Source organism: Kogia breviceps, chromosome 14, assembly GCF_026419965.1.
Source record: "Kogia breviceps isolate mKogBre1 chromosome 14, mKogBre1 haplotype 1, whole genome shotgun sequence".
In the NCBI taxonomy this organism is placed as follows: Eukaryota; Metazoa; Chordata; class Mammalia; order Artiodactyla; family Physeteridae; genus Kogia; species Kogia breviceps.
This window is the reverse complement of record NC_081323.1, coordinates 9,693,730-9,706,534: the sequence shown is the minus strand read 5'-3', so window position 1 is coordinate 9,706,534 and position 12,805 is coordinate 9,693,730. Positions and strand designations below refer to the sequence as shown.

Here is a 12,805-nt window from a genome sequence, read left to right as displayed (position 1 = left end):
ATATATTTGGATATAAATTGGCAACTCCTACCCATCAATCCTGGTTCCCCTCTTTACTTTTTTTTTTTTTTTTTTTTTTTTTTGCGGTACGCGGGCCTGTCACTGCTGTGGCCTCTCCCGTTGCGGGGCACAGGCTCCGGACGCGCAGGCCCGGCGGCCACGGCTCACGGGCCCAGCCGCTCCGCGGCACGTGGGATCCTCCCGGACCAGGGCACGAACCCGCGTCCCCTGCATCGGCAGGCGGACTCTCAACCACTGCGCCACCAGGGAAGCCCCTCTACTATTTTTAACCATAGCTCTTACTGCTATCTAACTGACTATATGCTTTGCTTAGATTATTTTGTTTATTGTCTGTCTCCCTTCCCCCACCCCCGGCGTCAGCACCATGAAATTAGGGACTCTGCTTCGTTCACTGCTCTCCTCCTGCTGGAATGGTGGCTATAGCACATGGCACGGCTCAATCCTTTTCTGTTGAATGATTAATGTCTGTCCACTTGAGCGCTGTTTCATCTTCCACGTTACTCAAAGGAAGGCAACTGTGTCTGTTTTTGCTACTCCCGTGTCTGATGCATAGCGGGAGCTCAATACATCTTGGGTGACTCTGTCTCCATGGCCCCCCAAGGGCCTCTGCTCCCCTCTCTGCAACATGAGGAGTGGCCACTAGAAAGCTCAGTTCCACCCTCAGGGCAGCCTGTCCTTGGGCCCAGCCAGGTGCCTGTAGCCTCCTGGGAAAGCAGGCCTGGTGTAACCAGACCTTCCCATTTGTCAAAAGAATATGATCTGAATTCTTACGTGAGTGTGCCTAAATTTGAAATGTTCATTTAACATTTTGAAAAAGCAGCCGTTTCCTTCATAACAAACCAGCCCAGCACTGCGTGGCTTCACACAAGTGCCCCTCATGCAGCTCCCATCCTCCGTCTAGGGCGGCTCAGCTGACCTCTCCAAATCAAACAATCCTTCCAGGCGACACAGATTAGAATCTACACCCAGGCGACACAGATTAGAATCTACAGCGCTGGCAAGCACAGAGCTTTTGTACTGAAGGAGGAAAACTCTGCCACACGAGAAAGGTTGGCATGAAATTAAGGTGACAAGGGAAAAAAGAGTCATGAGCTGCTGGCCGCATAATTCAGCTTAATCTCCAGGAAGTGATTGTCAAAGCATTAGAAAGTGCCTGTGCAGACAAGGGGAAGCCTGGCCAAAACAGCTGGTGGTGTTGGAAACAAATTCATATTACAGGTCACATGCCCCAGGGCAGCCGGCTCCGGACGCAACAATGACTATATTATATCATGGAGAATAAATAATTGATTTAGGTGTGGGGGACATTTAATGGTGAATAGAGGGAACAAGAACCCCCAAATTAGGATGAGCCCACAGTTACTGAGCATATGATCAGTGGCTACCGGGGTCACAAGTCACTTCCACTTCTTTGAGATTCTCTGAATATGTACTCCATATATACAGAATAATATATGTACGTTCTATATACATTGTATGCAGAATATATTATGTATTCTGTGTATACATAATATATTATGCATACATATTCTGTATATACACATAATATATAGACACAGAATACATAATATATTCTGCATATATATGATACAGAGTATTGTGTATATATAATTATAGCCATAATGATATATACGGTTATATATAATATATATTCTGTATATATACAGAAAAACTAAAAGTAGGGTATTTTAACTCAACTGTATGATATATTATCAAATCTGTGTGCTATATTAAGTGTATGCAGTTATAAATTATAACTTTTAACATACCAAAAAAAAAAGGGAGGGGGGAAGAAACCTAAAAAGCAATGTGATGTAACTGTGCTAGTCAGAAGATAATTTAAAAAACATTGATTCATCTTGGGCTTCCCTGGTGGCGCAGTGGTTGAGAGTCCGCCTGCCGATGCAGGAGACACGGGTTCGTGCCCCGGTCCAGGAAGATCCCACATGCCGCGGAGCGGCTGGGCCCGTGAGCCATGGCCGCTGAGCCTGCGCGTCCGGAGCCTGTGCCCCGCAACGGGAGAGGCCACAACAGTGAGAGGCCGGCGTACCGCAAACAAAACAAAACATTGACTCATCTGTACTGTGTACTGCGGTCCAGTGATGAGACACCAGTTTAAAATTGTACAAAGTCTTCCTGAAGGTGGACTATTAAACAGGGCAAGTGGCCTGGGCTCTTCAGAAAATTAATGTCTTGTTTTGTTTTTGCGGTACGCGTGGAACACATTGTCCTTGATTGGATCCTGGCTTGAATAAACCAGCTGGAAAGGGTATTTTGGGGGACAATTAGGATTGTATTTTAAAAACCTCCCTATGAGATTGAGATTGACATATATACACTAATATGTATAAAATAGATAACTAATCAGAACCTGCTGTATAAAAAAATTAAATTAAATTAAAAAAAAAAAAAAACCCGAAAACCCTGCCTATGGTTTTAGAGACGCAACCTGAGGGGGGTTTAGGGACAAAAATTCACGATGTCTGTAAGTTGAAATACTTGAAGAAAAAAGAAATGATTCATGAAGCAAATATGGCAAAACGTCAACAATGGTTCTATCTAGACAATGGTTGCCTATGTAGTGATATAAATGAATTTTCTGCATGTTTGAAAATTTTCATAATAAAAAATAAAAATAGAACAAAGGGGGCTTCCCTGGTGGCGCAGTGGTTAAGAATCCGCCTGCCAATGCAGGGGACATGGGTTCGAGCCCTGATCTGGGAAGATCCCACACGCCATGGAGCAACTAAGCCTGTGTGCCACAACTACCAAAGCCCGTGAGCCTGGAGTCCATGCTCTGCAACAAGAGAAGCCACTGCAATGAGAAGCCCGCGCACCACAACTAAGAGTAGCCCCCGCTTGCCACAACTAGAGAAAGCCTGCACGCAGCAACGAAGACCCAACGCAGCCGAAAATAAATAAATTTATTTTTTAAAAAAAGAATAAAGCAAGCTCAGGAGCCTATGAGGAATATGAATAATATATTTGTACTTAATATATTCATGTGTATTATAAATGAGGGTGATTAAAAGAGCACAGGAATATTTTGAGGGAAAAAAGTGAAGGAGGAACACGATCTTGCTTCAGCCTTATCAGTGCTTTTGTGTGACTCTGAGTGTGACCTCATTTGAAGGTCATGTCGGAAGTCCACACGATGGACCCTTTGTGAACGTGAAGATGGGGCCTGATGGCTTCCTTGATCTTCTTGTGAGGACACCTGGTAGCTTTGTCTATTCCCTCCTTTTTATCCTAACAATGATTCCGCCAGAACACAGATATTAGAATGTCCCCAGGGATCCACCCAACTTCTCATAAGTCCTCTGTTTATTTTTCAAAATAGGAGAGGAAAGGTTAGTTTGGAGATAAGGAATGAGGCTGATTAACCAGTTAAGCCATTTCTGTTAGTTCAGGGGATCAAATTTCACTGTATTATCTATAATGTGAAAAGTTAACTTTCCAGGTGGAGTCTTCCCTAAAGGAGATAAATTAAGAGAGTAAAAGAATAGTGGGGTTTTTTTTCTCCTTGCCTTTCTTCTAAGTTTCTTAACTGACCTCCTGAACTTAATATTTGAAGTGATAAGTTAATATTGCTAAAATTGATAAAAAATTAATTTCCTTTTTGATGAAGGAATTTCTGAAGAACCAAAGTCCATGGATGCAACATTTTACAGGATTCTATTCAATGAAATATCTTAGCATAGAATCAAACATTCCAGCCTATCATTCAGACCTGGGATTTACAGTTATCTAGAGCAGACTCAAATTTCAAAATACAAACTTAGTACTTGAAAACTAAAAATTTCCCCAAAGCTTCCAAGATTGGCCCTATTCTCATACTTGACAAAACTCACCCATGGAAAGAAAAGAACCCAAGATTATGGATCTTGACAAAGAAACTTAGTGCTGATGATTTTCATTCTCAAGGACCTTTAAATGCTGACTCAGATGAGTGGAATTAAACATTCTAGAGGAGGCCATACTGATTAAAATTCTAAATATCTGACCTATCTCTGATTATCCGGTTTTAGCAGGCTGGAGGGTTAGCCCTGCTAATCAAGATAGCATTGCCTAACTTACAGCAATAATGTTTTTTAAACACATGCTTTAATGAAAATCCATAGAATGCATGTTCTACATAAGCTCAAAACCAAACAGCAATACATTTGTTTTCCAAGGGAGACAAATGAAGTTAATAGTTGCCAGCCTGATACTGCATTCCCTATGTATTCATGAAATCTTCATTCTGCTAATGTAAAATGCAAATATGGCAGAAGCAGAAAGAAGTTTGTGCCATAAAAATGATTCTTTTCAGTGCAACTAAAGCCTGGAAGTCAATTAACACTGTAGGCTCCTGTTTTTGTAGTTAAGACCAGAGGTTGGCAAACTAAGGCCCAGGGGCCAAATCCAGCCTCCACCTGCTTTAGTAAATATAGATTTATTGGAAAGCTACCAAGTCCATTCCTTTATGTGCTGCCTTTGGCTACTTTCACGTTACAAAGTTGAATAGTTGTGTCAAAGACGGTCTGCTCTGTAAAGCCTAAAATATTTACAATCTGGCCGTTGATAGTAAAGAGCTGTGTGACCTTGGGTCCTTTACTTAAGACCTCAGTCTTTCCACCTCTTCAATGGGGATATTAAGAACAATAACAGCTAAGTTCACTAAATGTTTACAGTGCGTCTAGCACTATTCTAAGTATATTCATTAAGCCCACAACAACCCTATGAAGAACATACTATGACTGTCCACATTTTATAGGTGAGGAACTAGAGCCACAGAGAGGTGAGGTCACTTGCCTAAGGTCTCACAGCCAGGAAGTAGTAAAGCTCCTACCTTACATGGTAATTATGAGTGTAAATGAGGTCAGGCAGGCAAGTAGAGCTTTTATCCTGGTGCCTGGAATATAGTAAGCTGTCAAAGAATGATAACTGACATTATTATTAATTTTGAACATGAGCCATCAGAAATGAACAAATTAGTTGGTAACTGAGATGAGCCTTCTCATCTTGACTTCCTGGGGCATTTATTTAACTGACTTTTCAGGAGGGGATGTTACGTTGTCAAAATGGTGTTTGTTGTTCTGGGGAAGGTGATAGATTACCTAGGGTTTGCTTGCCTTGGTCTCTGGATTGTCAGTTTTTCAAACAGGATTCTGATGCGCTAAGAGCCCCCAGAAGGTATGGCAACTAACGATGCCATTAAAAAGAAGAGGAGGGCTTCCCTGGTGGCGCAGTGGTTGAGAGTCCGCCTGCCGATGCAGGGGACACGGGTTCGTGCCCCGGTCCGGGAGGATCCCACATGCCGCGGAGCGGCTGGGCCCGTGAGCCGTGGCCGCCGGGCCTGCGCGTCTGGAGCCTGTGCTCCGCAACGAGAGAGGCCACAACAGTGAGAGGCCCGCGTACCGCAAAATAAATAAATAAATAAATAAATAAAAAATAAGAAGAAGAGGAAGGAGGAGAGGGGGAGTGGGAGGGGGTAGAAGAAGAAGAGATGAAGATGAAGACGAAGAAGAAGAAATTTCATGAGACCCAGAAGCTCCATGTAGACAGTTCACAATTGCAGTGTGCCAGCCAGTCATGGTCCTCAGTTGGTTCACATTCAAACCACAAAATGAATAAGATGAATTAAAATTTATTCATGCATAAAATGAATTAAATTGGCTTTTGGAAACTATTTACTGTCTTTATAACTTAAAAAACTACACAAGTCACATATTCATTGTAGAAAATGCAGATAAACAATAGGAAATAGAAAACAATCACCCACAGTCCCATCATCTTGAAAGAACCACATTTAATGTGCTGATAGAATGGTCCCTCCTTATCTGCAAGGGGATACATTCCAGTATGTGATACAGAGGCTAGTACTGAATCCTACACTGACGATGTTTTTCCTATGCTAACGGGAGGGTATCTATACAATGTAAATATGCTAGACAAAGACATGATTCACCTCCTGCGAGGGACAGAGAAGGCAGTGCAAGGTTTCCTCATCATACCAGAAAGGCGCACAATTTAAAACTTCTGAATTGTTTATTTCTGGAATTTTCCATTTAATATTTTTGGATTACAGTTTACCGTGGGTAACAGAAACCTTGGAAAGTGCAACCAAGGACAAAGGGGGACTACTGTTTTCTAGCTTAGCTTGTTCCCCCCCCAAATTTATTTATTTATTTATTTATACCAGGGTGTTAAAAACAAGATGGGGTACAGATCTCCACCTGGTGAAGTAAGGTTAGTGTCCTTCCTCATCTTTAACACCTCCCTTAACACTTCTTTTTCTTTTTTTAAATATTTATTTATTTATTTGGTCGTTGCGGGTCTTTTTTTTTTTTTTTTAAGACAAAAGGTATTTTACTCAAAAAAACCCCACCAAGTGTAAAAAGAAAAAAAATAAGATCTCTTTTATTCCCCTGTACAGTATTTCACTCAGATACAAGCAGCAGGCTACATGCTGCTCGAAACACAGCCCCAGAGAGGATCTGGAAGACACACCATCCAGAACTGCTTTTCATATAGCTATCCTACGTACACAAGTCAGCAGTGCCCCTCCCCCATCACCCCCGGACCCCATGCCCCCTTGGGTAAGCAGACGAGGGGGCCCGCGGCAGTCAGGGAGCTGCAGCAGCTGTCCTGCCTGAGTCCCGTCACCCTATGAATGAACAGAGCAAGCGCTGCAGCCTTCCCCAAAAGGTCCCCAAGTCAGAGGAGGAAGGGAGAAAAGAGAACTATGGCAGTAGCTGTGGAAGCTTGGAGCAGGAAGGGAACCAAATAAATAAATAAATAACACTGACCTCCAGGTTAGAATGTGCACCTTTCAAAGAAAACAAAAACCAAAAAACCCAAAACAAAACAAAACAAAATACAGGTAAAATAAAGGCAAAATTTAAAAAGAATTAGATCAACTACAATCCTTTTGTACACTGCCATGCCAACTGTATGCACATTTACAGTTTTTCTGTTGATTTGCATTGTTTGTGCATGTGTGTGTGTGTGTGAGGTCTTGGCTTAGAAACAGTTAATTAAAAACCGAAAAGGAAGACCAGTTCACTTGGGAGTTTTACTAATGGAGGTGGAAAAAGCGCAGGTGGCTCAGCATTTGGCCCTGTGGCCTCTTCCATGGCACCTTTCATAGGAAGGATGGGGGGAAGGGGTGGGGGAGAAAGAGAGGGAACCAAACCCAGGCAGATTTTTGGAGAAGCAGCACGTAAAAGAGGCAAGTTCAAGTATTTCTCCCAGCACAGCCGAAGTCCCTACAGAAGGCACTCAGAAGAGTTGGAAGAGGTGACAGGGACTTAAAACGGTGCTAGTTCTATCTCACTCCAACCCAATTTCCCGCTACCCGACCCATCACGGCATTCAGCAGAACTTTTTTAAAAAATTAATTAATTTATTTATTTTTGGCTGCATTGGGTCTTTGTTGCTGCATGTGGGCTTTCTCTAGTTGTGGCGAGCTGGGGCTACTCTTCATTGTGGTGCGCGGGTTTCTCATTGTGGTAGCTCCTCTTGTTGCGGAGCATGGGCTCTAGGCACGCGGGCTTTAGTAGGTGTGGCACACAGGCTCAGTAGTTGTGGCTCACGGGTTCTAGAGTGCAGGCTCAGTAGTTGTGGCGCACGGGCTTAGTTGCTCTGCAGCATGTGGGATCTTCCCGGACCAGGGCTCAAACCCATGTCCCCTGCCTTGGCAGGCGGATTCTTAACCACTGAGTCACCAGGGAAGCCCTCAGCAGAACTCCTGAGGAAGGGAAGAGTTCCATGGCTGGATTCTGACCCACTCCCACCCCACCCCCCAACTCCTGGGATTTTGCAAAGTCCAGCAGTGCTGGACACCGATGAGAAGGAGAGCTTCTATGGGAGGAGTTGAGGCCTAGGACGGCTGGAGTGGAGTCTCCTCCTCTCTTTGGGAGGCGGCCTCCAGGGCCTGGGGTCTGGAATGAGTTGTAAATGTTGTTCCTGTATCAAGCACTGTCCTACTTGGAGAGAAGTGTCACTGGTACTTGGGAAGCTGGAAACAGACCCTTCCCCTCCCTTAAGCATCTGACAGAGAGGGGAGAACCTGCCCAGAAGCCATCTGCTGGGCCCTGGCAACAGGCTGTGGAGATGGATCTCAGCAGTTTCCTGAGGCAGGAGGACATCTTGCATCCATGGATGGTTCTGGATTTCTTTGAAGGATGGCCAGTCTCAGGGCCAAGCACCATCTAATGAGATGTTGACACTCTGAAGAGACCTGATGGTCTCCTCATCGCGCTCAAAGGGAATATCTCCACAGGCCATATCGTACAGCAGGGTCCCCAGAGACCAGACGGCTGCTGATTTGCCATGGTAGCAATGGTAGCGGATCCACTCTGGAGGACTATACACCCGGGTCCCATCGACGTCCCTATAGACGGTGTCCTCGAGCAGCGCCCCCGACCTGAAGTCGATGAGTCTGAGCTCGCCGCGACTGAGGTCGATAAGGGTGTTCTCAGCCTTGCTGTCGCGGTGAAGCACCCCACAACTGCCTAATGACGCCGGGGAAGCCCGGGCCGACCTTCTTCAGCAGAACCACTTCCATGGGCACTCGGGTGCCATTAGGCAGCTCTCCCCGGCCTGAAATACGGTCCTTCTCCACGTGCGTGATGGCCACTGGCAAGTGGTCGGCGGCACGGATGCCGGAGTAGACGGAGCCGGAGCCGCCGCTGCCCAGGAGCGGGCCCACCTGGCACCGTGACTCCAGGGGCTCCTTCTCCTTGCCGGGCGCCATCTTGGTGGAGTGCAGGTCGTTGCAGGGCACGGCACGCAGGCGGGCAAGAGACTTGGTTTTGGACAAGAGCATCCCAACCTCCAGGATGTCGGTGTAGGGACGGAGTCTGGAGGAGCTGTAGCAGGAGCTGGGGCTGGGGTTGTGCCGGTGGCTGTGCCTACGGCTGGGGCTGGGGCTGCAGGTTGTGCTGGGTCTTCGTTGCGGCAGGTGGGCTCCTTAGTTGCGGCACGTAAATTCCTAGTTGTGGCACGCGTGTGGGATCCAGCTCCCCGACCGGGGATGGAACCCAGGCCCCCTGCATTGGGAGCGTGGAGTCTTATCCACTGTGCCACTAGGGAAGTCCCCTTAATATTTTTCTTTGTGTAAAAAGAAAAGGCTCAGGATCAGAGGCTGTATCATTCTTTGAGTGAATGTTAGGAAGATCATCAATTCATCTGATCAATTCACGCCCGGTCATTGGTGTCTGGAATTCTCTTTGTGTACTTAACATGAGCACCACTTGCTATTTTAAAATGTTAATTCAGTGAACCAAAATCATACTATCTATCTACCCATGCACCCATCCATTAGAGACATGGTATAATGCAGAGGAGAGAAGCATGGGCTCTACAGCCAGACTGCTTCAGTTTGAAATCTGGCTCTACCATTATTAGCTCTGTGACCTGGAGGGAGTGATTACATGTCTTGGATCTACCCTCAGGGATCCCCTCAGGGATCTATTCTCTGAGTCATTCTTCTTTTCCCAAGAAATGCAGATCCTGTTTGCAGCTGAGTAGTTTTGCAGCCTGCTTCCTGCCTGCAGAAGTTTGAGGGTTCAAAGGCCTCTTTTCTTTTTGCACTGTCTCTGCTCATTTCAGTCCAGAGCTGGTTGTGTTTATGCCAATACATTTCTTTTAAAAATGTTGTGGGTCTCCTATGAATTCAGGAGTGGCTTAGCTGGGTGAAGTTGCAGACAATTTGTGGGCCAGGGTTGGGGTCCAATGAAGGCTTGACTGGGGCTGACAAACCTGTTTCCAAGATGGTGCACTCACGTGACTGGCAAGTGGGTTCTGGGTATTGGCGGGAGGCCTCAGTTCCTCGTCACGTGGGTGTCTCCATAGAGTTCTCATGTGTCCTCATAACACGGCAGCTGGCTTCCCCCAGACCAGGTGATCCAAGAGAGAGCAACGCAGAAGCTACAATGTCTCCTATGACCTTACCTGGGAATGTACACATTGTCATTTCCTCAATCTTCTATTGGTGACACAGAACATAGATGAGGAGGTAAGGACCACCAGAGGCCATCTGGAGGTTGGTTACTAACAGGACTTCTTCAGAGCAAGTCTGAGACAAGTTTTTTAAAATTTAAATTTAAATTCTTTTGTAGCTGCACCACAGGGCATGTGGAATGTTAGTTCCACGACCAGGGATGGAACCTGCACCCCCTGCAGTGGAAGCGTGGAGTCTTGACCACTGGACCTCCAGGGAAGTCCTGAGACAAGTTTTTTTTAAATGCCATTTGAGACCTTGGGGTTTTCTTTAGGTTTGATCTCTGATTGATCTAACAAGCATTTATTTGGTCCCAACCGTGGGCCAGGCACCATGTGAGATGCTGAAGGTATAAATACAAGTAAAAATCCACTGTACACGTTTCAAGTAGGTGAGGTCAATGTGGAACCATATGCATCTAAGAGAATATGATTGTATAATGTACTAAATGCCATGATCAAGCCGTGCAGATGTGCTGTCAGATTCAAGACAAAGGGCCGGTAGCCAGGCCTGGGGTGGGCAGGGTGGGGGTGCCCGTTTTAGTGGGGTCAAGAATGCTTTTCCTGGAGAAAATAATCAGCACTGTCACCTGTTGGCATTTATTATGAGCTGGGCCTTAGCTGAGCATTTTATTTTTTTTAATTTTTTTTAATTTTTTTTCTTTTTTTGCGGTATGCGGGCCTCTCACTGTTGTGGCCTCTCCCGTTGCGGGGCACAGGCTCCGGACGCACAGGCTCAGCGGCCATGGCTCACGGGCTTAGTTGCTCCGCGGCATGTGGGATCTTCCCGGACCAGGGCACGAACCCGTGTCTCCTGCATCGGCAGGCGGACTCTCAACCACTGCGCCACCAGGGAAGCCCTAGCTGAGCACTTTAAAGGCCTCATCTCAAGTAATCCTCTTAATAACCCACATGAGGTACCTACTGTTATTATTGAATTTATTTGCTTGTTTATGACTGTGACCTCCTCTCACACCTATTCCAGCTAGAACTCATGCTTCAGCTGGACTGTGGTTTTTGTCACGTTCTAAATCTCCAGCATCTAGAAGAGTTCCTAGCACAGAGTTAGCCCTTAATACTTTTTAGTTGAGTCACTGACTACCCATTTTACAGATGAAGAAACAAAGGCTAAGAGAGAAGTGACTTCCCCAAGATCACACAACCAGGAAGTGACTGAGGCCGAATTCCAATCCATACTCGTATCCATGGTAATAAACTCCCCCCAAATGCAGCCCGTGCCCTCAAGGAGTAGACAGCTTGGTGGGGAAGCCGGACAGAGAGGTACTGAGGCAGGTAACTGAGTTGCAGTGTGAATGCTATAAACAAGTGTTTTCAGGTTGCTTTAGGAGGGACGAGGAGGGGGTTGGGAACCGGTGGGCAGGTGAGGGTTACCTGGTACAGGCTGTGTGTGGGCAGCAGATGTGGGCTGTGGGTTTCGGTCACGGTCCTTCCGCTGGTGACGCTGAGCCTGTAAACCCCACCCCAGGATGCTTCGATTTTATTCTCTGAGAGCCAGATAGGACTCAGAAATTCCAGGTTCAAGTCCCCCTTGAAGCTGAGTGGGACGGATCACTAACCTGCACCAGGGACACAGTCTGTCTCGGCTTCCCTGCTTTTCCTCCAGCGCTCTCTTCTCTCGCCACCCCGTTCTGAGGACCCACCACCTGGGCAGGCGGCTCCCGCCCGTTCTCCCTCCTGTCTGATGGAGCCACGACCACAACAACTGCCAACGCAGGACTGAACGACGGTTGAGGCTCAGAAGCGTAAGATGAAGACTGGAAGGCAGCAGAGACCCTGGGCTCACGAACTCCCAGGGCAGCGGCGAGAGGAAGACGTTATCATTAGCGATCTTTGCTTCAGCAACAGCTGCTTCTGTGAAGTGCTAGAGTCGAGTCAGGGCAAAAAATAGGACCTTCTTTTGTGGTGCGGGCACCACCCCAAGGCACCTGGGCTTTGGACTCTCCCAATCACTGGCTGGCTGTCTGGGAGGCAGGAATGGACCTTCTGTCCTTTCAAAGTTAAAGTTTGAGAAATGTGATCAACCGGCTCTCATTACATCCCTTAAAGTCTGATCTCAACAACAGCTTTAATTTAGAGTTGACTTGATCAGGGTCTGAGCCGTACTAACTGGTATCTGGTAGGGATGTCTTATGGGCCGAAAGACAATGCTCTGTTTCTTTCAATATCTGAGTTCCCTCCTGAATGGTGAAGTCAAACACGCTCACTGTATGATTTCAGAAACACGAACGGGGGGCATAACACAAAGGAAGTCAGCCTTTATCCCGCCACCTGGACACGATCGATAACACCTTTGTGTTACCCTCCTCCTGCTCCTCATTTTTTTCAAGGCACATTCGCGTTAACTCTGCAGTGTGTAGTGTACTGGTTAAAGCATACTTTTAAAAACTTTGTGACATAGTAACATATGTGCTTCTTTATTAGTTCATTTACTGACAATATCTAGTGGTGATTCTAAGGACTCCTGTAACTTCAAAGTAGTGATGAGCATAACTGCTATCTTGAGATGTCTGCTGCCCCTGCAATAAGGAATATCTGTGATTCCTATTGGCAGCACTCATGGGTATTGTTCACGCTGCTGTGGCTTGCTGTCTACGTTCATAATCGAAGGAATGCTAAATTTTAGTTAGAAGGCAGTGAAAATAAATATAATTCTCCTCCCCCACCCCGCCCCCAACCAGGCTCACAAACTCCATAAAATCTATCCTTAAGCCACAGGTTAAGAACTGCTCTGGTCTAGGCTTCCTGCCTGTGGATCCTAGCCCTGCCATTTACCAGC

General features: G+C 46.2%; 1 pseudogene; it reads right to left on the bottom strand.

Moving 5' to 3' along the window:
- Positions 1–7,866: 7,866 nt before the first annotated feature.
- LOC131741040 (serine/threonine-protein kinase pim-1 pseudogene) lies at positions 7,867–8,833 on the bottom strand (annotated as a pseudogene).
- Positions 8,834–12,805: the final 3,972 nt, after the last annotated feature.